At 47.2% G+C, this 27986-nt stretch overlaps 1 long non-coding RNA gene across 1 annotated transcript in view; it reads left to right on the forward strand.

The window, feature by feature from the left end:
* The window catches only part of LOC140407245 (uncharacterized), a 90949-nt gene extending 63338 nt beyond the window's left edge, over positions 1-27611 (forward strand). Inside the window, exon 3 of the long non-coding RNA XR_011939760.1 lies at positions 26415-27611. This is a non-coding gene — a long non-coding RNA (uncharacterized lncRNA). The remainder of the gene's footprint in view (positions 1-26414) is intronic.
* The last annotated feature ends 375 nt before the right edge of the window (positions 27612-27986 follow it).

Here is a 27986-nt window from a genome sequence, read left to right on the forward strand (position 1 = left end):
GCGCTGCGCCACTCACGCCAGCGCCAATGGCGCTGATTCTCCGCTCTGCAGAGATTCGCGTGTCGGCGTCGGGGCGGCGTGGCGCGATTCGCGCCGGTCGCGGGGATTCTCCGGCCCAGCCCCGGGCTGAGAGAATCCAGCCCATCATTTGGTGACACGCAGAAGTCATTTAACAATAATCTTTATGATTGTCACAACGTGCAGACTCCGCTCAGACAGTGACCTAAGTGGGAATCGAACCTGGGACCTTAGTGCTGTGAAGCAACAGTGCTAACCACTGTACTACTGTGCCGCCCTCATTTGCCAACATTGTACTTCCATTGGGGGATTATTACATTGGCCTCTAAAGCCGCATTTATGGGTATCTAAATTCAAAGATTTCAGAGCAACTGTAGTGCATTTCTGTTGGGTATTGTCGAGGAATATGCACAAGAACGCTGCTGACAAAGAACTCAGAGTCGTGACATTAAACCAAAAACCTTGTCCTGAAGACTTTCACCTGTTGCCATAAATCAGTCAGGCCAATGGCCCATCTGCCATAAACAGTGACCAAAAATAAGAAGGTACTGAACTTCAAAGCCAATCCCGGGGAGATCAAATCTCAGATAGTTGCACAGATCAAAATCATGGGGGTGGGTGGGAGAGGGAGGAGGGGAAATCACTTCTGCTGCTCACTAAAACATCTGTAGCTTGGCTTTTATATCATATCAGTCACTTGACGGGCAGCTCCAGACAAGCACATACCTGCTTCAAACAAAATCCTTTCAGAACCAAGCCTAGAATTTCAATGTCCCAAGTTATTTAATCTCCAATCCTACTGCAGAGAATTCCTGATCCGCATATAGTGCTTAAACACATAATCATCACTCAGGCATATTTCCCCCAATTATTGATGTTTTTAGTACAGAACACAATGAATCCATTCAAACCATTGCCTCTCACACTCTAAACAGCAGCAAATTTGATCTTTTGAAAACTGGCGCCTGTTTACATTTATATTTCTGTATAGTTTAAGAGCACCGTAATGTTTAATGCCTGCAATTTAGATTCGGTTACAAAATAAATGACGAAATTGACTGAGTCGGAGGTGCAGATATTTTAAGGGAAATGGACATGTCAGATGAAAGTAGAGACAAAGGCTTAAAGGGTGAATTTATGCATGAGGTCTCCCATTTGCCTGCTGTAACACCTTTTATGGTGTTTAATTTTAGTGTTTCCACAGCTTCCCTGCCAAACCCTATGGCGAACGTGTAAGAAGGTCCTTGTGGAAATTCACCCGAGAAGCTGAATGTACAAATTATTTCTTGGGGTTTTTTTTCCCGCCTCCTCCCCTGGAGGTATTCACCTCGGCCTGGGCCCATGGACAAGCACATGCCCGAATCGATCGGCATGAGAATGGATTGAAAATTGCTCCGGATATCTTAAACAAAAACCCCCACAGATTTGCTGGTAGGTCCAACACCTGCACAGATTTGGCAGAGGCCAGTTTGATGCTGAATGAAATGTGTGCAGTCCATGCCAATTTTTGCCCTGTTGTCTTGCAGCACGGTAGCACAGTGGTTAGCACTGTTGCTTCACAGCTCCAGGGTCCCAGGTTCGATTCCCGGCTTGGGTCACTGTCTGTGCGGAGCCTGCACGTTGTCGGGTGCTCCGGTTCCCTCCCACAAGTCCCGAAAGACATGCTGATAGGTAATTTGGACATTCAGAATTCTCCCTCTGTGTACCCAAACAGGCACCAGAATGTGGTGACTCGGGGATTTTCACAGTAACTTCATTGCAGTGTTAATGTAAGCCTACTTGTGACAATAAAGATTACTTTACTTTGTACGGCAATATTGATTTATAGAATCATAGAATCTCTACAGTGCAGAAGGCGGCCATTCGGCCCATCGAGCCTGCACTGACCCTCGGAAAGAGTACCCTGCCGAGTCCCACACCCCGACCCTATCCCTGTAACCCAGTAACCCCTACCTAACCTTTTGGACACTAAGTAGAAATTTAACATTTCCAATCCACCCAACCTGCACACCTTTGGACTGTGGGAGGAAACCAAAGCAACTGGAAGAAACCCACGCACACACGGGGAGAACGTGCAAACTCCGCACAGTCACCTGAGGCCGGAATTGAATCCGGGTCCCTGGAGCTGTGAGGCAACAGTGCTAACCAATGTGCCACCATGCTGCCCAATTGGATGTGACATTTCTTTGTGTGCCTCATCCAGGTGACCATGTCTGAATCTTGGCAATGCGTGTCAAACAGACCGAGTGACTGTGGAAAGGGACACGGCGAAACTTAATTCCTTCCTAATTGTCCACGATATGCATTTTTCTGAAATCAGAACCCCTTTCTGATTCCCATCCCTCATTAAACCCGATGTTGCTCATTCAGCTATGCCAGAGGAGCTAGATTGGATACATTTTTACCTGATAATGTTGATTAGCAGCCCAGTCGACTTGAGAACCAGGTCCCATTACTCGATGATGCTAACCAGGCTACGGAGGTGGGTGGTCTCTAACCAAACGGGCATTCCACAGTGGCTAACTGGGGAATAAGGTTAAACTGGGGGGAAAGGCCGAATAAGACAAATGGTATATATATAAGGGGCCTAGCACTTAAATCAGATGAGAATTTTAACCATCCAGGGTGGGATTTTCTGATCCACCCATCCAGGGACCAGACATTCCCGCCTGAGGTCAACAGGTCATTTGCTTATCTGTCAAATGATCCAAGCCGCCACTTTATTCCCGCGGTGGACAGGGCCAGAAGATTTAGGCCCCAGTGATAGGCTCCTTTATGGGTAGCCTCAGTTGGAAGAGGAGCAGGCGGTGAGTTTTTGCCTTTACTTTCCCCACAAATAGCCTACTTCTGTCCTGGGGAGCATAGATTCAGGGCAGCAATGAAGGAAAAAATGCGACCGAGTATTTGCACAACAGAGCTGGGTTATGAGGAAGGGGTCTGAGGACCAGTCGTTTGATGTACGTAGGAAATGGCTAGCTGCTGAAACAAAGACAGTAATGTTGGCATCCTGGAAGGATAATTTTAAAAAGACTGAAAGACCTTGTTCATCCGGACCTATCTCATGATCTAGTGATATTAAGCCAATCTTCTGGTGCCTGTTTAGGCTGGATTGAGAGACATCAGAGTCAGTGAGCTGAGAACTAGGCCTGTGATTCTGCCCCTGTGATAAGGCAGCTAGACTGACGGGTGCAAAAGTCCATACTGGAATTTGTACAAAGCAACACTCAATGTAAACGTGGCTTTAAACATCTGCCTGTTCAGAAGTACAGATCGAAATGTTAAAAAAGAGGATGACCTGAGAATGGATTTTATTTATGGATTTGCAGATCCGTACTTTTTCTGAAAATAAAGACTGAGTAATTTAGTTGTCCTCTGTACACTTGTCACAAAGCCATATAGATTAATCAACCATTCGGAACTGTGCTGTTTGATTTCAAACATAATGGATTATGGGGAGGCGATTGCGTAGGAGTATTGTCACCAGACTGGTAAACCAGAGACCCAGAGTAATGCTCTGGAGACCCAGGTTCATATTGTCATGATATTTAGATCAGCATATCATGGTGCAATCACACACACACTGATGGACATGCAGTAGGACCAACCAACACACACACACATCGCAGCCAATCACCAGTGAGAGCACACGCACTATAGAAACAGGGGACACTACAGTTCCCGCTCATTCCAGCAGCAGCCAGCTCAGAGCACCGAGCTCAGAGCTCAGAGCCTGCCACTCAGACATTCACCATGTGCTGAGTGCCTCACCCAGATAGTGATAGGACAGCGTCCACAGATTAGCTGGGAATGCACATACCCAAGTTAGCAGTGTGCTGTTATAGTTGAGTAGTTAATAAAATTGAGTTACACCATCTCCAGCCATGTTGGATCGTTTGTACATCAGAACACCCCACACGACACACATCACACCACCGCAGGTGGTGAAATTTGAATGCAATAAAATCTGGAATTAAAAGTCTAATGATGAAACCATTGTCGACTGTGGTAAAAAAAAAACATCTGGTTCACTCCTGTCCTTTAGGGAAGGAAATCTACCATCCTTACCTGCCTACACTCCAGACCCACAGCAATATGGTTGATTCTTAACTGCCCCCTCAAGGGCAATTGGGGGTGGACAATAAATGCTGGCCCGGCCTGCGACACCCACGTCCCATGGACGAATAAAAAAAAATCATCAAATGGTTTTCTTCAGCAGCGCTTGTGCCATCAATAGGCTGTGTTCGTAAACATATTCACATTCAGCACTTCTATTGTTTGGATCATGACAACCATCTTGGGTGTCCTGTTCAATTAGGGTAAATTCATTTTCATTTTTCATTTCAAAGGGAACCAAATTTAGCAAAGAGTCCAACTTCATGGACATAGCTGAGCCATAATCTGAATTACAATATAATATAAAAGCAAAATATTGCGCATGCTGGAGATCTGGGGTGGAATTCTCCCAAGCCCCCGCTGGTGGGTTCGATGGCTTTGTGGGGGTGGTCAATATGGTGGGAGACCCATGAAATCGGTTTCATGCTGCTGTGAGTTTGCAGCAGGATCTTCCGCTGGTGCCCGCCGCGGCGGATCGGAAAACCCGTCAGAGGCCAGCATGAACATTATTTGCATCCATTGATGGGATGCAGATGAAGGCCCGATTCACGTGCACCTGGCCCCCCCGCCACCCCCCCCCCCCCCCGCCCCACCCACCCGCAAGACCGAATCTCCATGTCCTGGAGGCAGAAGACAATCAACCAGCCTTGGAATGTCACAGCTCTATCCACTTGAGTGGCAACTTTCAAAGATCTATGAACATAGACCCCAAGATCTCTCTGCTCCTCCACATTGCCAAGAACCCTGCCGTTAAATCCTGTATTCCACATTCATATTTGTACTTCCAAAATGGACAACCTCACACTTTTCAGGGTTAAGCTCCATCTGCCACTTCTCAGCCCAGCTCTGCATCCTATCTATGTCTCTTTGCAGCCGACAACAGCCCTCCTCACTATCCACAACTCCACCAATCTTCGTATCGTCTCCAAATTTACTGACCCACCCTTCAACTCCCTCATCCAAGTCATTAATGAAAATCACAAACAGCCAGAGGACCCAGAACTGATCCCTGCGGTACACCAATGGTAACTGGGCTCCAAGCTGAATATTTGCCATCCACCACCATTCTCTGACTTCTTTCGGTTTTAGACAGTCAGAGACTTTTTCGCCGGGTAGAACAAACCATTACAAGGGGACATAAATTTAAGGTGAATAGTGGAAGATATAGGGGGGATGTCAGAGGTAGGTTCTTTACCCAGAGAGTAGTGGGGGCATGGAATGCACTGCCTGTGGAAGTAGTTGAGTCGGAAACATTAGGGACATTCAAGCGGCTATTGGATAGGTACATGGATTACGGTAGAATGATGGGGTGTAGATTAATTTGTTCTTAATCTAGGACTAAAGTTCGGCACAACATCGTGGGCTGAAAGGCCTGTTCTGTGCTGTATTTTCTATGTTCTATGTTCTATGTTCTATGTTCCTGAAGATCCATTTCTCAGGAAATCCATTTTCTGGTCTCATAGTGCTCCTGGACATCTATCTTCATTTTCAGGAGGCCCTCTTCTTTTCTTCAATAGTGGGCCAGGGATGTTGTGCACCTTTTCAATATGGCACCCGGACACAATGGCAGACTAGATGCCATCCAGGCCTGCCCCGCCACTGAATATGGCGTAAAATACCCAAGTGCATAATTAATGAAGTCAGGGCCAGATTTGGTGTGTTTTCCCGCCAGCATCCACAGTGGGAAACACTCAACGTTCCTGCCCCCAGAACGGGCATTTTGTCTCAAAATGAGAGAATCCCACCACTGAAATAAAAATCAGAAAATGCTGGAAAAACTCACCAACTCTGGCAGCATCTGTGGAGGGAGAGACACAGAGTTAATGTTTCGGGTCCAATATGACTCTTTTTTGGAACTGAAGAGAAGTAATCTGCTTTACAAAAGTGTTAAACGTGAAAGCACATGTACAATTTGCTTATATGTGGGGTTTTTTAACCTCAAGGGATTGCCTGCAGCCATGTTCTTCTGTCATCAATGGCACTCCCACTCATAAAGCAGTCTCAAGAGTTCTGACGGCATTGCGAATTTAGGTTCCCCTGGGTCCTAGTGTGATCTGTGCTTTCCTCCAGATGCTCCTTATGTGGGCGCACAGAACTGCATCTTCAGTCCAATTTTGAAATGTTCCAAATTTAACTTCAGACATATTGCCCGTGCTGCAATGGGCAATTCGGGGGGAAAAAATGTTTTAAAACAGCAGAAAGGAATTAATTGGCTAAATCACGATATAAATGATCACAGAGATCATTCCCTGCTGAATTCTGATGAAGAATACAAACATTACTTCAATGCAGACCATACATGATTATGTGTGATGAGTCAGTTCCTGTGGTTATCCGGCTGGGTGGCTCCAGCTCCAGCTTGTCATGTGCAAGAGCTGCTGTGCACATGCAGTTTCTCAGTGGTCACAAGCAGAACCCTTACATGCTCAGTGAGTCCCGATGAAAGGTCACAGTCCTGAAACATGAAGTCAATTTTTCTCCTCGCCGTTGTTGCCAGACCTGCTGAGTCTTTCCAGCTTTTGCTGTGTTTATTATTTTACATTCCCTGTGCTCTTACGACATGGTTAGATTCCTGACTTCACATCTCAGCCCGAAGGACGAGCCAAGGCCGGGGCCTTCTCAATTTGTGAAGTTCATTAGGGTTACGGTTTGGCAGTGTATCAGTTAATTGAGCCATTAGGGGCATGCAGAATTGAACTCCGACATAAGTTGCATAGGGAGTAGCCTTTTCCTAACTGCATATTTAAGTTACCCCACTTCATACCGTGGATCTCTTTGCACTTTGTTGTTTCTTGAGTGTAACCTCTTGCTGTGCTGACCTATTCGAGGGACGGAATATCACTGCATTTCAAAAACCTGTTCACACAAGTGTAAGCTGTGTTTTGTGAAGCAATTATCCCCAGCAGCCATACATGAAAAGCTGGCACAGTGCTCACTGATCTGATATTCTGATGGGGACCCATGCATGTACTAACACATCCAACTGTACTGATAATATATCGAAATCCGTATGATTCAACCTAACGCAGTGCTGGTCTCTGCTCATTGTGAGATTTACTCGCACCTGGGTGATGCTGGGCCCAATTGGCTGCGGCATTCCCGATGGGGTCTCTAAATGCCAGGATTTAGGGGATGGCTGAAGACAACAGGAACAAGGAATTAACTGCACAATTCCCCTCTGGTAATATATTATCCTGGACGGCCTGACTTCCATTATGTGTCCCACCAACGGCTCTTATTAGCCTAACAGACTTGAAATGTGTTTATTTTCACATGCCAAGTGACATTTCACAGGCTTCAATTCAGCCTGTATTTGGCCCTGCGGACTCAATAATAAAGCTCCTGCAGACTTTAACACAACCGAGGGGTATTAGGAGCTAGCATAAACAAGCTTTCAGAATTTACAAGCCAGCCTATAAGGCATGTTAAGAAATAAATAAACTCTTTCAGACTCAGTGCTAAAGCCACTCGATACTTGCAGGCTTAATGCAAAATTAAGTTCTTTTTACCAATTTTCTCTTTCCAAGCACCGCGCGCTATCTCCTGAAGGTGCCAATTTCCTGTTCAGTACAGCTCCACAGGTTTCAATCGCCCTAATCGTGTGAGGCAGTGAGGCAGATCCTGAGGTGAATGGCAATAGATGATGAGGAGCGGAGCAGCCTTCATTCTGCAGCTGTCCAGCCACTTTTGAGTCACCACAGCAAACTAAAGGATATCTACTGGGCAGCAAAGGCTATCCACTGACCATATGGTTGATGACTCCATTCACAACATACACACATATGGACAGTATACATACAGTGAAACACATGCTAAATGTGGTAGAAAATCACGGAGGGGGGGATGGTGTGTGTGTGTTGGGGGGGTGGGGAGGTTGCAGTTGCTCTTATTCCACTGCCTGGACTGGTCTGGAGGAGCTCTGCAGTATGCAGCACTGTAAGTGTCAGGATTCATGGTGGTCTTCTGCATGCTGCATAATCTTAATTAGGGCGCTCGTTCCAAGGGCCAGTGCAGACTCAGCGGGCCGAATGACCCCCTTCTGCACTGCAGATTCTATGAATCTCAGCATCATTTGATACCGCCCTCAGCATCAGCTATTCAGCGAGCAGCGCAGGGGACTGAGGAGGAAGAAGGCAAATCGGCAACCCCATTCTTCTCAAGGTATCCATGAAGAACTCACCTCAGCACGATACCTGTAACAACAACCCCGATTCTTCATTCAGTCCCACACCTAACGTATCCCTGCCACTCTCTGTCACGACTTGCCCACAAAACAAAAATAAAGGTCACCGTAAAATGAACATTCTAAACCAAATTTATGGTTTAGAACTTAGATGAACCTAAATCATATTACATACAAATATCAACTCATCACCCTAGTGCATTCTCTTGTCTTCATGAACCTTTGTCTGTCTATTGCTCCTATCAGTGTTAATCCCAGGGTCTGTAGTATAGTTGATGGAAGGCTGCTGACTTTCAGTGGAAGTGACTGCAGATCTTGGGTGGTGACATTGAACAACTATTGGACTAGAAGGCCTGGCTGCAGGCTGTGCAATTTGGCAAAGGAGAGCAGAAGAGAGGGAGAGAAGAAGAGCAGGTCCTTCCCCTGAGTGTCCAGAATTCAACTCGCCTTTCCTTAGGTCTCTGGAAATCATTCCACTCAGGCAGGATCCAATCACCACCTGTCACCGGGCAGTATACGGCCTTTTGGCCAATTCATTTGCCACCAGCCAATCAATCGAACTGAGTTACCGCCATCTTTCGGATGCCGAGAAGTCTGAGCCTTTCTGTACAAAGCTGGCAGCACCGCATACAATGTTGCAACTTCTGTAATTCCTCTGCTGCTTGACTTAAAGATACATGTCCATTGAGCATCCATGGATCAAAAATGATAAAGGCAAAAACAAAGAAAGGAGAAATAAGGGAATCAACAGGAAGGACCCTTACAGGTTGTGTTGAGGTCAGGGACGGAAGTTAGAGGCGCATGCTCCTGCCATCAGGAACTGTAAACCAGAAGATATTGTGGAATGAAGGGTATGTGTGATGTGAGAAAGACGATTAGGTAAGAGGAGAGTGTCATCTTCAATGGATTCAACCCTGTTGCTGGCCATGTCCTCAGCAGTGACCCTTTTAATAAGGGCCAGCACCATCTCCTTCCTGACGGTAGGAACATAGAGACTCACCTCTATCTCTCTAGTTCGTTCCTCTTGCCTCCAGTTGTGTGGCACTTCCTCCTGCAAGACAAAGTGTGATACAATAGCCTCAGGTGATTTTGCTATTGTGGCTGAATAGTTGGCAGTGTGTGCAAATTGTGAGATGCGGGTGTGAACGTTGAGGCCATATGTGAGGCCTATGAGACCTGTTGATAGAGAGTGTGGCAGGTGAGTGACGGCAGTGTAGAGATTTGGGCAGTGGCTGAGGCTTCTGGTGTAGTTGGTCGGATTTGGCATTTGAAGATGTGTTCTCTGACCTTGACCACTCACGGAAGGTCATTGAACAGATTCTCGGAACATGACTTCTTGGCATTGACCTGCATGGCTATCTGTTCCCCCAGCCTTTTTGCGCATCTGCCTGGAGGGCCTTCTGACCCCCGACAGATAAAGGGCATCTTTCCTTCTTTTCACCTCTTCCACCAAGGCTTCCAGTAGCTCGGATGTTGCACTATTCTTCACTGTATCCTCGATCAGATACATAACTTATATGACTGCCAGTAGCTATTCTAACCACGATACACCTCCCTTTTCGGAGCTGCAGGCCCACTTTATGGAGTTATGATTTTGGATTCCTCTGCTGATAGGCTGATGTGTGTAGCTAATTGACAGTGCAACTAGCATGGGCTGCACAAGGTAATCAAGCGTAGTTGCAGAAAGAAATTAGCTTGCTGCCAAATGTCACCATCTCAAATGGCAGGAAGCGAACCCGGGTCCACAGAGCATCGCCCGGGGTCTCTGGTTTATTAGTCCAGTGACAATCCCACTGCGCCACAGCCTCCCTCTATGATGTTTGTAGCTAATCAACAGTGCAGTCAGCTCGGGCTGCACATGGAAATCAAGTGTGGTTGCAGCATGACGTTGACTTCCTGCCGGTGTTGCAATGAACGGACATGAGTTATTTATAAATCCCCAATGCCGCTCTCGTTTTTGGGGGCTATACAATTGAGCGCCCAATGTTTACAGCAAAACAAAATTGCTGGATAATTTTGGTATTCTGTAACAGGGCTGACTTTTTGGAGAAGCTTCTGGTTGATAAAGGCCCTTTCGCTGCACGTCACCAGTGTCCCTAGATCAAAAGCCGGTCACAGTTTATGGAGTTATCTAAGTTTGAACTTCTGGGCGTCATCACCAGTGACAGCACTCAGTTATTCACCAGCCCACTGCAGTATGAGTCCACTCACAGCCGGTTCTGTAACTTAGAATCTGTATTGACAGACTTTAGAAGATGCCTCAAGGCTGTTGATCTTCTTTTCTTATTAAACAAATGTAGACTCATGTGTTACTCAATATAAATCACAAGAAAACAATTCAAGCGTCCTGGTTATTCATAAGGTCATTTTACAATTTTCTCTTAGCTCCACATCCCAAATTGACACAATTACATCTAATTTAACAAAGAGATTAGTGCATGAGGGAAGAGGGATGTCAGCTCCCCGTGCTCTGTTAGTCCTACTGAGTTTCTGATCTTTACGTATGAAACCATTCATCTTGGACCAACTCAGCAAGGAGTATAATAGGACGGTGAACCGACCTTCTGACCACTAATTAGCCATTCCATGGAAAAATCACAGTCGAGTGACTATTCCCGCCATAGTGCAAACTTCTAATCCCCATTTGCACATGGTGTACAGATCCTGCAGCCCATTGGGAAAATACTGCACACAGCCTGGACTCAATAAATGACAGCTAGGGAAAGTTATGGGAAGGCTGCTATTACTCCATTAAATATGAGTCAAACGCTTTAGGAGAGGAGAGGAGAAAATTGGAACATGAAGGGGATTAAAGTAAATAAGTTGCTTTCTCAAAATGAAGCCCTATTAATGATTGATTTTGTACTCATATTTAAGTCCCCCGCCTTGGAGGCTGAATATAAAATATGATAGCTGCAGAATATTTCAATTTTTTGCATTCGGACATTTCTATCTTTCATTTATTTATTCTTTCTTTAAGTTTCCACTTGATTGGTTACCCAATATTAATATGAGGTGCGAGAATTAAATGAAAGGGGATGAGCTTTTTTTTTTCCGTTTGGGCTGAATTCAGCCGCAGTCTCGGAATGAAGTGCAGGAGCCAGCATTTAGAGGCAGCTTGTAAATGTCACAAATGGAAGTTTCATTCTGCTGCCAGTGAACATCAAGCAACAACCCATACTACAACGTTGTCATTCAGCAGATTTATTTTTACCCACTAATAACATCGAACTGACAACGATTAAATCGCTGTAAAGATAAAAGACAGTTTTTTTTATCAGCAAACTGGAATGTCTTTCTAGTGCCCATAAAACCTGTAAGCATAAGTGACCACCAAATCGAAATAGTTACAATCAACCGAGTGTTGAGTGCTGTTGGGAGGGTGTGGGGGAAAGGGGAGATGTGGTTAACTCTGTGAAACACATTTTTAGCACCTCGACCTAAAAGAGGCAACTGGAGGGAGCACGGGGTTGACAAACTAACGTTCTGTTCCTGAGGCACACGTCTCACATAAACGTTCACTCAGTTTACATTTATGAATATTGGGTTGTTAATCCCTCTCCTGGAATGGTCTACAAAAGTGCCTGCAAAGATGGAGCGGCACGATGGTTAGCACTGCTGCCTCACAGCACCGGGGTCCCAGGTTCAATTCTGGCCTTGGGTGACTGTCTGTCTGGAGTTTCCATGTTCCCCCCTTGTCTGCGTGGGTTTCCTCTGGTGCTCTGGTTTCCTCCCACAGTCCGAAGATGTGCAGGGTAGGTGGATTGGCCATGATAAATTGCCCTTAGTGTCCAGGGATGTGCAGGTTAAGTGTGGTTACGAGGTTGCAGGGAGAGGGTGGGAGCCTTTTAGGGTGCTCTTTCAGAGGGTTGGTGGAGACCTGATGGGCTGAATGGCCTCCTTCTAATCTGCAGGGATTTTATGATTCTAAGGCCTTCTGTTGAACTCAGGATTTGTAAACCCGGGCTTGGAGAAAGCCTGGCCATACCACTTGCCGAGGAAGTCACGTAGTTGCTGGACGTCTAATAGTCTGTGCACGCACAGAATATTACTGAAAGGAGGGAAGACACAAACCAGAGGAAAGAAGAGTTAGAGAAGAGGGTATATGTTACAGATATAGAGATTGGGATTGGTCACCGAAGAATTCTAAGCACAAGGATGGGAATTTTAAATTTGAAGCATTAGGGACCTGGAGTTAAAGCATGCGTCATCAAAGAATTGATGAGTAAGTGGGACTTGGAGTGGGAAAGGATATTGGTAGCAGAATTTTAAAAGAACTGGAGTTAGGGAGGACAGGATAATCTGCTTTTATTTAGTGATATTGCTTGAGGAATAAATGTTAACCAGGGTACCAGGGAGGGGATATGAGTTTAGAAGCTTAGTTTGTGGTTAAATCGGATGCTAAGGTTGTAAACAGTCTAATTCAGCCTGAGGCAAAGGTCAGGGAACAGGACAGAGCCAATTGTGCGAGCACAAGTTATGACAGGAGCTGTGGATAATTGTTTTGCTCAAGTGGTGAAATGTTGTGAATACCTACGGGGGAGCATAAGTTACACGAAATACAAGTTCTGCTGCACTTCAGATTTCAAGTCATCATAAGCTTATATTCAGTGGTTAGTATGGTGCTTCACAGCGCCTGGGTCCCAGATTTGATTCCCAGCTTGGGTGACTGTCTGTGCAGAGTCTGCACGTTCTCCCCGTGTCTGCGTGGGTTTCCTCTGGGTGCTCCGGTTTCCTCCAGCAGGTCTCGAAAGACGTGCTGTTAGGTGAATTGGACATTCTGAATTCTCCCTCTGTGTACCCAAACAGGCACCAGAATGTGGGGACGAGGGGCTTTTCACAGTAACTCCATTGCAGTGTTAATGTAAACCTACTTGTGACAATAAAGATTATTATTATTTTTAGTGTAACTTTTGGGGGGCGATTCTCCGAGCCCCGCGCCGGAGAATCGCTGCAACCGCACCACGATGCCGGCGCGCGGTTCTCCGAGATGGGGAGAATCGGCGCCATTTGCACCAGCGCGTTTGATGCAGCGCTGGCCGCTGTATGGGCCGCCGATTGTCTGGCCTGGATGGGCCGAGCGGCCACGCGGATACGACAGAGTCCCACTGGTGCCGTACACCCCTGGTCGCTGCCAGTGAGAACTCTGCGCGAAGGGTCGGGGGGGGCGGCCTGTGGTGCGGGGAAAAGCGCTCCTTCACTGGGGCGGGGGCCTCCGATGGGGTCTGGCCCGCGATCGGGGCCCACCGATCGGCGGGCCGGCGTCTCCCCCGGGCCTACATTGTTGCGCGGCCGGCCCCTGAATCCCCACACCATGTTGCTTAGGGGCCGGCGCGCTGAAGAAGTCCCCCGCGCATGCACAGGTTGGCGCGGCCCAACTGTGCATGCGCAGGTTGGCGCGGCGTCCATTTGGCACCAGGAAGGGAGGCTGGAGCGGCGTGAACCGCTCCAGCGCCATGCTGGCCCCCTGTGGGGGACAAAATCGGTCATCCCCGTGCCTGTTTCATGCCGTTGTTAAGTGCGACGGCATTCACGATGGCGCGAACACTTTGTCTCCATTTTGGAGAATCGCCCCCTTGGTTTTCAGTATTTATGAAGCTGTTTCATATTAGGTTGGAGTACGGGGTGTACATGGGTTGGGGGGAACGTGGTGTGAGAGATGCATTCACTGATTCAACGTATCAGTGCTTTTTTGCAAAGGTTGTTGTGGCTTCGCACACGAAGTGGTGCACAAGGCAGATTTTTCATCTTTTCCCATCGCAAGTCATTAGTCTGTCACAGAGGCTTATAGCTTGAAGGGCACCATTCCACATCAAGCACGGCTGACCAGGCGTCTCGCCCGTTCTTATTGTTAGTCGTCGGCCCAAGACCGCAAGAAACTTCAGACAGTCATGAACACAGCCCAGTCCATCACACAAACCTGCCTCCCATCCATTGACTCTATTAACACCTCCTGCTGCCTGGGGAAAGCGGGCAGCATAATCAAAAACCCCTCCCACCCGGCTTACTCACTCTTCCAACTTCTTCACTCGGGCAGGAGATACAAAAGTCTGAGAACATGCACGAACAGACTCAAAAACAGCTTCTTCCCCACTGTTACCAGACTCCTAAACCACCCTCTTCTGGACTGACCTGATTAACACTACACCCTGTATGCTTCACCCGATGCCGGTGTTTATGTAGTTACATTGTGTACCTTGTGTTGCCCTATTATGTATTTTCTTTTCTTTTCTTCTCATGTACTTAATGATCTGTTGAGCTGCTCGCAGAAAAATACTTTTCACTGTACCTCGGTACATGTGACAATAAACAAAATCCAAAATCCAGTCATTGGTGTGTAGGAAGGAATTTGTAGAGTGACACTCAACCTGTTTGCCCGCATTACAAACATGCCTTCCTTATCCTGGGGTGGGACATGAACCCAGAGCTTCTGGCTCACAGGCACGATCTTTTTAGCAAAGGTAACCTACTGAAAATTCTAAGTTTAGGAAGAGAGCCATTTAGAAGGTCAGTTCGTGACATGGAACTATTATTTGTACTTTTTTAAAACTTTGCGACTGAAAATGTGAAGGTTGAAATTGATTAAACAAGTGGAAGAGTGTCTCAAATTGATCAATGTATGGCACCTTGACAGTCAGAGGAATCTAGGCTTGCAAGGAATTCATATAGCTTCTATTAACCAGTTCATGTACATTTCACTGTTCCTTTTTATCAAGGAAACTGCAACTTGCATGAAGGAAGAACAAATGAGCTTCCATTCAGATTACACCTTTTACAACTTCCTGGCTCTCTTTCAGCTTCATCTGCAGCTATTTCAACACCACACATGGTCCTTGCATGTCCCCTATTTTTCCTATTTAAATACTATTATCGTCGTTGTTGCCCCTTGATTCGAGGATGACATATACTCAGGGTCACGAGTCTCCACCTTGGATCTTCATGTGACTCAAGAGGCCAACTCTCGATCCACAGAAGCTTGGGCACATGGGGCAGGGCATCCCATGAGATGGTTGGATCTGGAGTGCAGGATTTGCTTCCTCTCCTTTCCTCTCTGCCACCTCTATGCCTCATCATTAAGACGCTGTGACTCAAAGTGTGAGACAGCTTGATGGACATGTTGTCACCATTCTGAACAATTGATATATCAACCCACACCTGGTCAGCCAAATAGCCCACCTCCCCTATCTGTAGAAAGAGCAATTCTAAAATATGTACAGCACTTCCCATACCTTGGCAGCCACCTCTCAGAAAATGCTGCCATTTATGGAGGTTCAATACTGAAGAGCAGACTCGATGCGCCTTATGGCCAAATTCTGCTCCTAAGTCTTATGGACCAGCTGCCCCAGATAAGCCTTCTAGAAACTGCAGCAACAAGTGTTGACAACAATAAAAGTCCGAGTGTACAGATCAGTTGCCACCACAACACTCTTGTACTTCAATGAGGCCCAGAATGTGTATCAAAGACAAAATTAAATGCAATATGTAAACTTGACCACATTAGGTTTTACCCTCCATTGCTTAGCACATGCACATAATTTTGTTCAAATCCTCCAGTAGTTTCTTCAAGATGGGAAGGAAAGGGATAAGAATTGGTTGCGAAAACAATAATTCTGTATGCAGAGCTGTGCAAGAATCATGGTTGGGACTTTCCATTTTGTGGCTGCGGACGTTCTCCAGTCTAACGACAAGACTGCTACACTCCATCAATATGAAAGCAGCATTGCTCTTTTTATTTACAACTACCGTTAATGTTTATGCAGCTGCTTATATTTGTGTCCTCAGTGGTTTCGGAACAAAAGACTCGTTGAAATTTGGAGCTACCTCGGGCGATGGTAACACCTCATTTACATTGTAGCACTCCAATGTCAATGAAATGTTGGAACTGTTTCAAACTGCGTGCTTTTCAGTTTAATTCAAATTCAATTTTTGCAAGGTTGAACCGAAGGAAACTTTCCATTTAAGCCCTGAGCACTGTTCCATCTCATCTTAGACACATAACGTTATGTTTCCAGGTGCACCTCTTTTGGAATGTTGCAATCCATACATACACCCAAATATTCATTGAATGTGAGCATGGAAACCTGACGGCAATGTTTATCTCCAGGCCATTAATATCCCAACTTTCCCAGATTATTAATGTCAAAAATCTTCATTACACAATCTTTTAAATTTTTTTTTAGACTACCCAATTCTTTCTTTTCCAATTAAGGGGCAATTTGGCGTGGCCAATCCACCTACCCTGCACATCTTTGGGTTGTGGGGTGAGACACTCACAGACACGGGGAGAATGTGCAAACTCCAGGCAGACAGTCATTACACAATCAAATGTGTTTTCTTCCTCCAATGTTTACTGCTGCATATGCCTAGTCTCTCTCCCATCTCCCCTCATACCCTCCCCAAGCTTATCTTGTCCATGAGACCCACCTTTCTTTCTCAATCCTATTCCCACTAAATTGCTGGTCGCTCAACTTCCCCTCCTGTTCCTGACGTTAACTGATATTGCAAAAGGTTTTCTCTCCTCTGATGTTATCCCGTCTCTCCTCTCCCCTCAAAAAGGCAACCTTTGCACCTACTGTCCCTGCAAACTACTGCCTCATCTCCAACCCGCTTTTACTCTCTGAAGTACTTGAATGTGCCATCACCTTCCAAATCTGTTCCCATCTTTCCCAGAATTCCATGTTTGTATCCCTCCAATCAGGTTTCCACCCCTGCCATAATGGCAAAATGGCTCTTATCAAAGTGACTGTGGCAATGGTAAATTATCCCTCCTCATGCTTCTTGGATTGTCTGCAGTCTATCTTACAGTTGACCACATCATCTTCCATTAATGCTTCTCCACTGTCAGGCAGCTGGTTGGGGCTGCTCTCACCTGGTTGTTCTCTCAAAGCCAGAATCACTCACGCCCATTGTTTTGGTCCCTGCTCAAACTCTGTTCCCTAGCTGCTGACTCCATCCCTCCAACTGGTCTTAATCTGAGACTGAATCAGGTCAGGTTTACAATCTTGGTGTCACACTTGACTTCTGACCATATTTCCATTACATTACTAAGGCCATCTATTTTCACCTCCATAATATTGCTCAACTTCACCCTGTCTCGACTCATCTGTTGCTGAAACCCCCAGACATATCATTATTACCTTTATGGCTTGGCTATTCCAACACAAGCCTGGCTTGTTTCCCAAATTCTATCATCTGTAAACGTAAGGTCATCCAAAACCCTTGCCCGTATCTTACTTTTGCATGAAGTCCTGTTCCCCTATCATCCCTGTATTTGCTGGTTGTGAAAGGAAAATCATGTTTGACTGATTTATTCAAGGAAATATCAAGCAATCTGAATAAAGGGGAACCTATGGATATGTTGGACGTAGATTGACAAGGTGCCACATTAAAGGTTACTACATACCGTGCTCATGGTTTAAAAGGGTATTTTCTGAGTTGGAAAGATGTGACGAGTGGAGTGCCACAGAGATCAGTGCTGGGGCCTCAACTATTTACAATTTATATCAATGACTTGAATAAAGTGGCTTAAGATACGGTACCTAAATTTGCTGATGGCACAAAGATACGGAGGAGAGTAAGCAACGTACTGTACACACCCCTGTCAGCATCAACAGGGCCAAGGTGGAGATGGTTAGCAGTTTCAAATTCCTAGGAGTGCACATCTCCAAAAATCTGTCCTGGTCCACCCAAGTCGGCGCTACCACCAAGAAAGCACAACAGCACCTATACTTCCTCAGGAAACTAAGGAAATTCGGCATGTCCACATTAACCCTTACCAACTTTTACAAATGCACCATAGAAAGCATCCTATCTGGCTGCATCACAGCCTGGTATGGCAGCTGCTCGGCACAGGACCGATCTCCGATAGCATTCCGTCTGGACACTGGTGCCTCCGCCAACCTAATAGCATGGTCAGTCTTCTACGCCTTGAAGGTCAGCCCATCAATTCGGCCATCCCGTTGCAAGATGGTCGACTACAATGGAAACGTTATCCCGGCCATGGGATCCTGCCAGCTCCAGGTGACACACAACACATACATGGCCACACTGTCCTTCTAAATAGTCGGATCATCAAAGGACTCCCTGCTAGGTGCACAGGCATGCAAGGTTCTCCACCTCGTGCAGCGGGTCCACGCTCTGTCTCCAGAAGGCACATCAGACTTCCCGGATGCAGAATCTAGGGCACAGCTTCAATCGCTCCTCGCCCACAACCAGGAGGCATTCGCGGGCATGGGCACAGTGCCCTATACCGACAGAATACGACTCAAATCATCCTATTGGGCTGCATCACAGCCTGGTATGGCAACTGCTCGGCCCAGGACCGCAAGAAACTTCAGAGAGTCGTGAACACCGCCCAGTCCATCACACGAACCTGCCTCCCATCCATTGACTCCATCTACACCTCCCGCTGCCTGGGGAAAGCGGGCAGTATAATCAAAGATCCCTCCCACCCGGCTTACTCACTCTTCCAACTTCTTCCATCGGGCAGGAGATACAGAAGTCTGAGAACACGCACGAACCGACTCAAAAACAGCTTCTTCCCTGATGTTACCAGACTCCTAAATTACCCTCTTATGGACTGACCTCATTAACAGTACACCCTGTTTGCTTCATCCGATGCCGGTGCTTATGTAGTTACATTGTGTACCTTATGTTGCCCTATTATGTATTTTCTTTTCTTCCCTTTTCTTCCCATGTACTTAATGATCTGTTGAGCTGCTCGCAGAAAAATACTTTTCACTGTACCTCGGTACACGTGACAATAAACAAATCCAATTAATTAAAAGTTGTGATGAGGACATCTGGAGTCTACAGATGGATTTGGATCTGGTAAGTGAGTGGGCAATAATTTGGCAGATGGAGTACCATTGAACCATAGAAAAATTACAGTACAGAAAGTGGTCATTTGGCCCATCTTTTGCCCTGGTGCCCTTTCTAGCCCTGTCCATAGCCATGTACCTTACAGCACTCAAAGTGCAGATCCAGTATAATGTGAGATAATGTGAACCTATCCACTTTAGCAGGAAGAATAGAAAAGTAGAATATTATTTTAATGAAGAGTGACTACAAATCTCTGCAGTCCAGAGGAATCTGGGTGGCCTGTCACACAGATAACAAAAGTTGGTATTCAGGTACATCAAGTAATTGGGAAGGCAAATTGGAATGTTGGCATTAATTGCAAGAGGAAACGAGTATAAAAGTACAGAGTATCTGGCATATTGTTGGGGCGGGGCGGGGGAGTCTAGAAACAGGGGGTTCTGCTTAAAAATTAGTGTTCTCTCATTTAAGACTGAGGAGAACATTTTCCACTGAGAGGGTCATTATTCTGTAGAATTCTCTTCCCCAGACAACAATGGTAGCTGGGTCATTGAATGTGTTTCACACTGAGTTAGCTAGATCAGCGAGGTAGTCAAAGATTATGGGGGGGCAGACAGGAAAGTGGAATTGAAAAATTGGGGCACATAGTTCAGCTTCTTAAGCCTGGTTTATGCATCTCACATGGCTGCTCAGGCTGACTATGGGAGTGTTTGGTGACAAAACGCAGGAAGTTACAGAAAACAATTCTGACTCACTCAGAGCAACCCTGCAGCAGGAGGCCCCAGCAGATCAGAGCACCTTGTCTTGCAGTGCTATATAAAACAGGGTATGGAACCTGCATTAGTAAAGGATCTGCGTGAATGCCAAGCTCGGGGAACACATCTCTGCCCTTTTGTATGAAGGGGCAGTGATATCTCTGGAATGGTCTGGCTTTGATGATACCCCTCAGAACCACAACATGTAGAGAAGCTGCAGGTTTCAGAATGAGCACGAAGCCACAAGGGAAAAGCAGCATTAATTTTACCCATTCAATTAATAGGTGCCTTTTCCATTGTGCTCTCCAAAATAAACTTATTTCATAAAGCATGTAATCCCGAACATAAACTTCAGTAGCACACGCAAACATGCATACACACACATATACACCCACATGCACATACACACACATTCATAAACACGTACGCATGTACACATAGTATCACACACACATGCATGCATACACACGTACGCATACACATACACACATCTCCATACTAATAAACACTGCAGTTTAATAAATACTGCAACTGATTTTTCTGATAACCTTCCTGTGAAGTGCATTGGTAGGTTTTATCATGTTGAAGGCGCTTTACAAAAGCAAGAAGCAAGTTGCTGTTGATTAAAACTTCAGGCTGCCTATACCTGTACTGCAAAAATGGACACATTCTCACCTTGATGAGTTACCGGTCTGATTACCAACAGAATACATTTGTAACCCCTATTCACATAGCGGCCTATAAATGAAGCTCTGCAGGCAGCTGAAAGATCTATCACATCGCAGGCTACTTCTCCTGCACTGTAATGGTTCAGTGCAGAGCATAAGAGGTGACCTACAGGAAATGATGGCGAGACCTTGAGCCAGGGGCTGAATTTCCCTTGTACATGGTGGTGGGCTTGGGGAATGAGGCAGGAAAATAAGGGTAAGGCATGAAGACACAGCACCTTGAAGCATTCCTGCCGCCAGGGAGCTTTCACAGCTCAGACTCGGAATAGATTCAGCTGCTCGTTCCATGGAAACGGGCAACCAATTAACATAACTAAGCCTCCAATTGGGAGATAGTCTGCCAGCCTTGCCAGCATTTTGCCACTGGTGGTGTAATTTCAGTTTTGGATCTGGACCCTCTTGATTGGGCTGGTGGGATCGGGAGCCAGTGCATCATCCTCAAGCTGAGCGTGGAGGCAGCCAATAAGGTGGCTGCCTCCCTGACGGAGTGCAGCGCTGGGGGCCCCAGTTAGTCCCTACACCTGGCGCATCAGCCTGAAGTTAAAACCAGCCCATTATAATGAGTTTGAAGAAACACAGATTCTTGCAAATAGCAGAGACACAGTACATTTCAAATGGTGCAAATCTGCCCTGGACTATATCTGTTCACAATCCCTTCCCACAATATAAATCCTTATAAAACCCTGGGGCTAGAAACTGGTGCCACAAAGCAAGGGATCAGCTGACAATTCTTTCACAATAGGCCCATTGAAGATGGACCACAGATATAATTACCTCTTTCCTTAGGGAGGAATTTATTTTCCACTAATCCAGGGCCAAGAGCAAAATCACTCCAGCAATCCATGTTAGCCATATTACTCTTTAATTATCTGCATCTTTCATTTAAGATTCTTGTCCTTTTGTCTGCCAATCTGTGACCATGGGAAAGGAGAAACATAAGTGTCCACTATCCACAACTGGAGCAGGCATTAGGTCCTTTCTCGATGTAAATAAAGTACCTGCTTGAGGTCTCCCCTCCCTAAGGTAGTTAGATCATCACTCAACTGCACTGACAGGGAAACCAGTCACAGGCATTGCCTTTTGACCAAGAAAGTATGTAACTTACATGAGCGTGAAGCCAGGAAGAGCCAGAGACCTCCCAACTTCACATAGAAGGAACAGACCTTCCTCGTGACACCATCCCAACCTGGCCCTGACTCCCTCATCTCCCTGCTCCCAACCCAACACTCGGTCATTTCCCCAAATCTCCATTCCTTATATCCTCCCCCCTGGCCCCAGCCTCTTCTGCCACCCCTTGATCGCAGACAACACTGCCTCAGGTTTATGCCAATACTGAGAGACAGTAAAATATGATGATTGGTTCTGACAGTCTCGGATGCCCTATTCCAGATGATCTAATTGGTTCTAATAGCTCTCCATCTACTCTCCAGCTGATTTTATAGGTTGATCCTGACAACTTCCAATCCCAGAAGAAAAGAGCGATTTTTCCATGGAAGTGTTGGTATGTTAACACATGGATGGAGTTGCTGCCTATTTTAAAATGCTACCAGTCAGTATTCATGCAGCGAGCAAGCATGTAGAATGGAGATAATTGCTATCAGTTTAATTGAAGTGTCCTAGTCTTCCTTGGGCAGCATGTGGCGCAGTGGATAGCACTGGGACTACGGCGTTGAGGACCCGGGTTCAAATCCCGGCCCTGGGTCACTGTCCATGTGGAGTTCGCACATTCTCCCCAGGTCTGCGTGGGTTTCGTGGCAGCACAGTGGCGCAGTGGGTTAGCCCTGCTGCCTCACGGCGCCGAGGTCCCAGGTTCGATCCCGGCTCTGGGTCTCTGTCTGTGTGGAGTTTGCACATTCTCCCCATGTTTGCGTGGATTTCGCACCCACGAACCAAAGATTTGCAGGCTAGGTGGATTGGCCAAGCTAAATTGCCCCTTAATTGGAAAAAATGAATTGGGTATTCTAAATTTATTAAAAAAAAGAAAATAAAAAGTGTCCCAGTCTTCCTCAGGGACCAGGGGCGAAATTCTCCCCCAACGGTGCGATGTCCGCCGACTGGCGCCAAAAACGGCGCCAATCAGACGGGCATTGCGCCGGCCCAAAGGTGCGGAATGCTCCGCATCTTTGGGGGCCGAGCCCCAACATTGAGGGGCTAGGCCGGCGGCGGAGGGATTTCCGCCCCGCCAGCTGGAGGAAATGGCGTTTGTTGCCCCGCCAGCTGGCGCGGAAAAGCGGCGCATGCGCGGGAGCGGCAGCGGCCGCCGACAGTTTCCCGCACATGCGCAGTGGGGAGAGTCTCTTTGGCGGAGGCGGAAGGGAAAGAGTGCCCCCACGGCACAGGCACGCCCGCGGATCGGTGGGCCCCGATCGCGGGCCAGGCCACCGTGCGGGCACCCCCCGGGGTCAGATCGCCCCGCGCCCCCCCCAGGACCCCGGAGCCTGCCCACGCCGCCTGGTCCCGCCGGTAAATACCAGTTTTGATTTACGCCGGCGGGACAGGCAATTTCTGGGCGGGACTTCGGCCCATCCGGGCCGGAGAATTGAGCGGGGGGTCCCGCCAACCGGCGCGGCCCGATTCCCGCCCCCGCCCAATCTCCGGTACCGGAGACTTCGGCGGGGGCGGGGGCAGGATTCACGGCGGCCAACGGCCATTCTCCGACCCGGCGGGGGGTCGGAGAATGACGCCCCAGATATTTGGGCCTTCCTTCTTCATATTGGTGAACATTGGTGAACTGCCTCGATCAGTAGCAAGCTTGAGCAAGATACAATTGTGTCTACTTTGGTCACTTTTTCTTTTTTTTTCAATTTGAAGTACCCAATTCTTTTATATCCAATCAAGGAGGAATTTAGCGTGGCCAAGGACGGCTCGATAGCGCAGTGGTTAGCACTGCTGCCTCATGGCACTGAGGGCCTAGGTTCGATCCTGCCCCCGGGTCATTGTCTGTGTGGAGTTTGCACATTCCGCCCCCCCCGTGTTTGTGCGGGTTTCACCCCCACAGTCCAAAGATGTGCAGGTTAAGTGGATTGGCCATGTTAAATTGCTCCTTAATGTCCAAACGGTAGGTGGGGTTACTGGGTTATGGGAATAGGGTGTTGGCTTGGCCTTAAGTAGGGTGCTCTTTCCAAGGGCCGATGCTGACTCGATGGGCCGAATGGCCTCCTTCTGCACTGTAGGGATTCTACGATTTTGTGATTCTATAATAAACTTTCAAACGAATCCAAGCACCTGGAGCACCATTTGGACATCTGAATAATTGCTGGGATTTCTTGCAGCATTCCCGAGGGGAAAGGCTAGAAAATGAGCAGACGTCAGTTGGACCTAAATTGTGCGACTCAAATGGTGGAGCGTTTCGGGTCCCCTGATCTCCAAATGGCAACCAACCACCTCTTTATTGCTTGCTAGCTCGATAGTCAGTACCACTCACTTCACTCTGTTACGGAGTTTGCTATTTTCAGCCACCTGCAAAAGAATTACAGCATTCTTTAAAAAAAGTCAAACTTGTTCCCATCATAGTTCTTGCACAAGTATGGTTAATGCAGGCTGACCACACAATAAGAGACTTTACATTCCACCTGACATAAGGGCCCAAATCCTCTGCTTCGGCCAGAGATGTATCGCCTGCTTTGCGCTCAGTCTGGGAGGGCAAATCAGAGGCAATTTGCTATCCCTTGTTATGCATCATTAGAATTTTAATTGCAGAACTGGCAGTAAATCCACCACATTTAGTGATGGGCAATAAACGTGTGCCTAGCCGGCAGTGCACACATATCTTAAATTTGTGCAATTTCACCATCTGCCATGGTGGGCAATGAAACCAGGTCCCCAGACCATTCACCTGGGTCTTTAAATTACTCATCCAATGACAATGCCATCCAGCCACACCCTCCCCTCATGGCCCTCCACTTGCAGAAATTTTAGGACTTGTGTGCTTACCAGTCTCAGACAAAGCAACTTTTATTTAAAGGTGATGTTTGCACATAGTACAAATTTCCTGTAGTAGCAGATTATTTCTCATAAATACAAAGGCATTTATTACCCTCAGGTCACCAGTATTGTTTGTTGTTAACTTAACACAGAAACAGGAAAACAATTTGGAAGCTGAATATACAAAAACAGGACTTACAAACAAAGTATCAGTGACCCCGTTGCACCCGGCGCAGATCCGGGCACAACAGGTGAATCACTTGTGAGCCCAAAACCTCACACAAGTCACCCGACTCGCTCCGCACAGCATGTTCTGGATCTCACCCTCACTGGGTTTGATGCAGTTCTGAATATTTACCCTGCCCCGATTCACCCGGCGCTCGGGATGAGGTACCCTCAATAATGACGCTTAGAGATTAAACTGTAAAGAAGGCTTTATTAGACTAATAACTATGCTACAGCTATGGATGAGAGCTGACTGCTATACAGACCATGAGGCAGGCCTTTATGTATGGCTCCCAGATGGGCGGAGCCAGAGGCGGAGTCCCCAGGGTTCCAAGCCCGGTCTTAAAGGGGACATCACCTTACATGATGATAAGGCAGTAACCGTTCATCACACGGGATTAAATGGCCATGCCTGGGAGACCTCGGCAGGGCGCCATTTAGTACTCGTCCACACAAACGTGAACCAGTCGCAATAAGAGACTCCCAGATGATCAGTAATAGGGCAGGGTGGCACCCTGACAGTTCCCCGGCACTCTCCATGGCTACTGGGCACCTTGGCACTGCCAGACTGACACCCTGGCATTGCCACCCGGGCACCCTGACTGTGCCAGCCTGAGGAGATCGCTTCCATTCATAATCCTTCAAGGCAATTGTGCCTAGTGAGGCTTTGCAGACAGGTTGTCTCCTCTTCACTGGCTCTGGAAAGTCGTGTCTGCACGTCGAAGGAACAAACATCATGGCCGCTCACAATGATGAAGAGCCTCGTGATGGAGATCTCGAGATGCTGTATGGAGGTTGGGTCATTAGAGCTGGACGGAGTTACCGATCAGCTCAACTGGGCAACTGCAGGGGATTCCCAGCATGTGGTGCTTACAAAGCAAGGGCATTGGGACAGATGAGCATGCACGGAAGAGTTCTTTCACATGGCTCACAAAGGCCCTGGCAAATACACATCACAGAATCCCAACAGTGCAGAAGGAGGCCATTCGGCCTCCTGAGTCTACACTGTGTTGCCCATGCATGATTCCAGGTTACATGGACCCAGCTTGGGTTGTCCCTCAGATGATGGAGGTCAGTGCGGGCGGTGGAGGGGTGGGGGGGGGGGGGGGGGGGGGGGGAGCTTCCACACAGGTCTGAGGACTACATCACAAATAAATAAACCATACCAGACCTCAGTAATGTGCAAGTGGCAAGTGTATTATATTAACATAAGTGTAATTACATTAACAATTATAGTACACCCATGCAACCATATGTGAATCAAAGCTTCTTCATCTTGCATCCTGACCACTTCTTCAAGGTTTTCTCCCAACACCTGACACAGGGTTGGAGGCAGCCTGCTGACCAGTTTACCCTGTTGTCTTGGATGGCCTTGGCAGCCGTCCTCTGGAGACCCAAAGCCTGGAGGGCTGTGCTGCTGTGGGACAGCTGCTCCCGCTGCAGTCACAAGGGGTGAAGCTGAAGAGGACAGAGACAAGGGAGATTCGGAAGGGCCAGGCAACAACCTCGGAGAGTCCTGAGTGAGGTTCCCAGGGATGTCCAACAGCCGCTTCTCCGCTGCCCTTTAGGTGTGGGGGGGAGCGGGGGTGGGGAGGGGGCCAGAAAATCACTCTCTACTCTGTTCTGATGCTTCTCTTGTATTCTGTTCAGGGGGAGCCCAGATAGTACCTGGCAGCCAACCTCGAACATGGAAGAGAATTTTCAGAGTTGATGGTCCAGAAGCTAAATCAGCGGAACATTGCCCACATGGTGGGCACCTGCAAAGCAAAAGGATTTTCCCGCCGACAGCAATTTCCACCCCCCACTCCCCCCCCCCCCCCCCCCCCCCCCCCCCCCCCCGCGCCGCTGGGGAACTTGAAGCAGAGAGTATGAACAACACTGACAGCGGCAGGACCAGAAGATCCGCTGCCAGCCAATGGCAGGCTGGCTCCACTGACACAAAACATGCCACGGGGTGTGCGGGGCAGAAAATCCCACCCATGATGTGAGCAAATTCAAAAGGGAGCAAAGGACTAAACAGAAGGAACCGTGAGGAGATGCTGGCGAGGCTAATACATAACCTGCTTTGTTTTTACGCAGCAGAGTATTGACTGAAGTAGGCCACATCCCAGAATACTAACATTTGTTTTCTTTTCTTTTAAAACAAACTGAAGCAAGTGATACTTAACCTTTTGTGTCCTGTGAGGGAAACCCTACACCAAGCTGCTTAAACCAACAGGCAAATGCGACTCATTAACAGCAGCAAACCTCACTGCTGCCCATACCCACCTCACCTCCGCAACTCCAGATCATATTCTTTGCGCCTCATTGTGAAAGGTGTTCTTTTCTGTGAATCAATGCTGCCTGTTCTTCAAGGGTTAAGCATGAAGCAGTCTTTGTTTCACCTAATCATTTTTTTTCATCCTCCAAGGCAGTAATTATTCAGTTGACCTGAATATCAGGGCTCTAAAAATACTGGGTCTGATGAAGCACAGATAACCACAATGAACCCATTCTCTGGCACAGGCTATCATTCGAGCTGGGCCAGTTGTCTCCTGAAAGTGAGCTTTGAATCATACTTTTTCAGCACTGCAGGCGGGGGATAGGATTGAGTTACAAAGCTGCACCCCGCTCACACAGGGCCTGTGTACACAGCAGCTGCAGAGAAAAAGGTGGGGTAGATTTAATCTGCAGTCTTTGCCTTTGGTCACAAAGGACGTTAATTGAGAAGAAATACTAATGAAATGTGTTGTGTGCTTTAACAAAGTCTTTTAAAAACTGGGAGGGTGGCCTTTGGGAAATAAAATAAAAAATGCTCATCACCGTACTCTGAATGCTGAGTTGAATCTTTAGTTCTTGCAATTTTTTCGAAAGTAGGGTTTGATTTTGAACTGTAATCATGTTCACTGTTTGCGTCCACTTAAGTGCGTGCTCCTGGATCTACTCAGAATAGTACGAAGTCTTACAACACCAGGTTAAAGTCCAACAGGTTTGTTTCGATGTCACTAGCTTTCGGAGCGCTGCTCCTTCCTCAGGTGAATGAAGAGGTATGTTCCAGAAACAAATATATAGACAAATTCAAAGATGCCAGACAATGCTTGGAATGCGAGCATTAGCAGGTGATTACATCTTTACAGATCCAGAGATGGGGTAACCCCAGGTTAAAGAGGTGCGAATTGTGTCAAGCCAGGACAGTTGGTAGGATTTTGCAGGCCAGATGGTGGGGGATGAATGTAATGCGAC

The sequence above is a fragment of the Scyliorhinus torazame genome, chromosome 1 (genome assembly GCF_047496885.1).
Source record: "Scyliorhinus torazame isolate Kashiwa2021f chromosome 1, sScyTor2.1, whole genome shotgun sequence".
NCBI classification, from domain to species: Eukaryota; Metazoa; Chordata; class Chondrichthyes; order Carcharhiniformes; family Scyliorhinidae; genus Scyliorhinus; species Scyliorhinus torazame.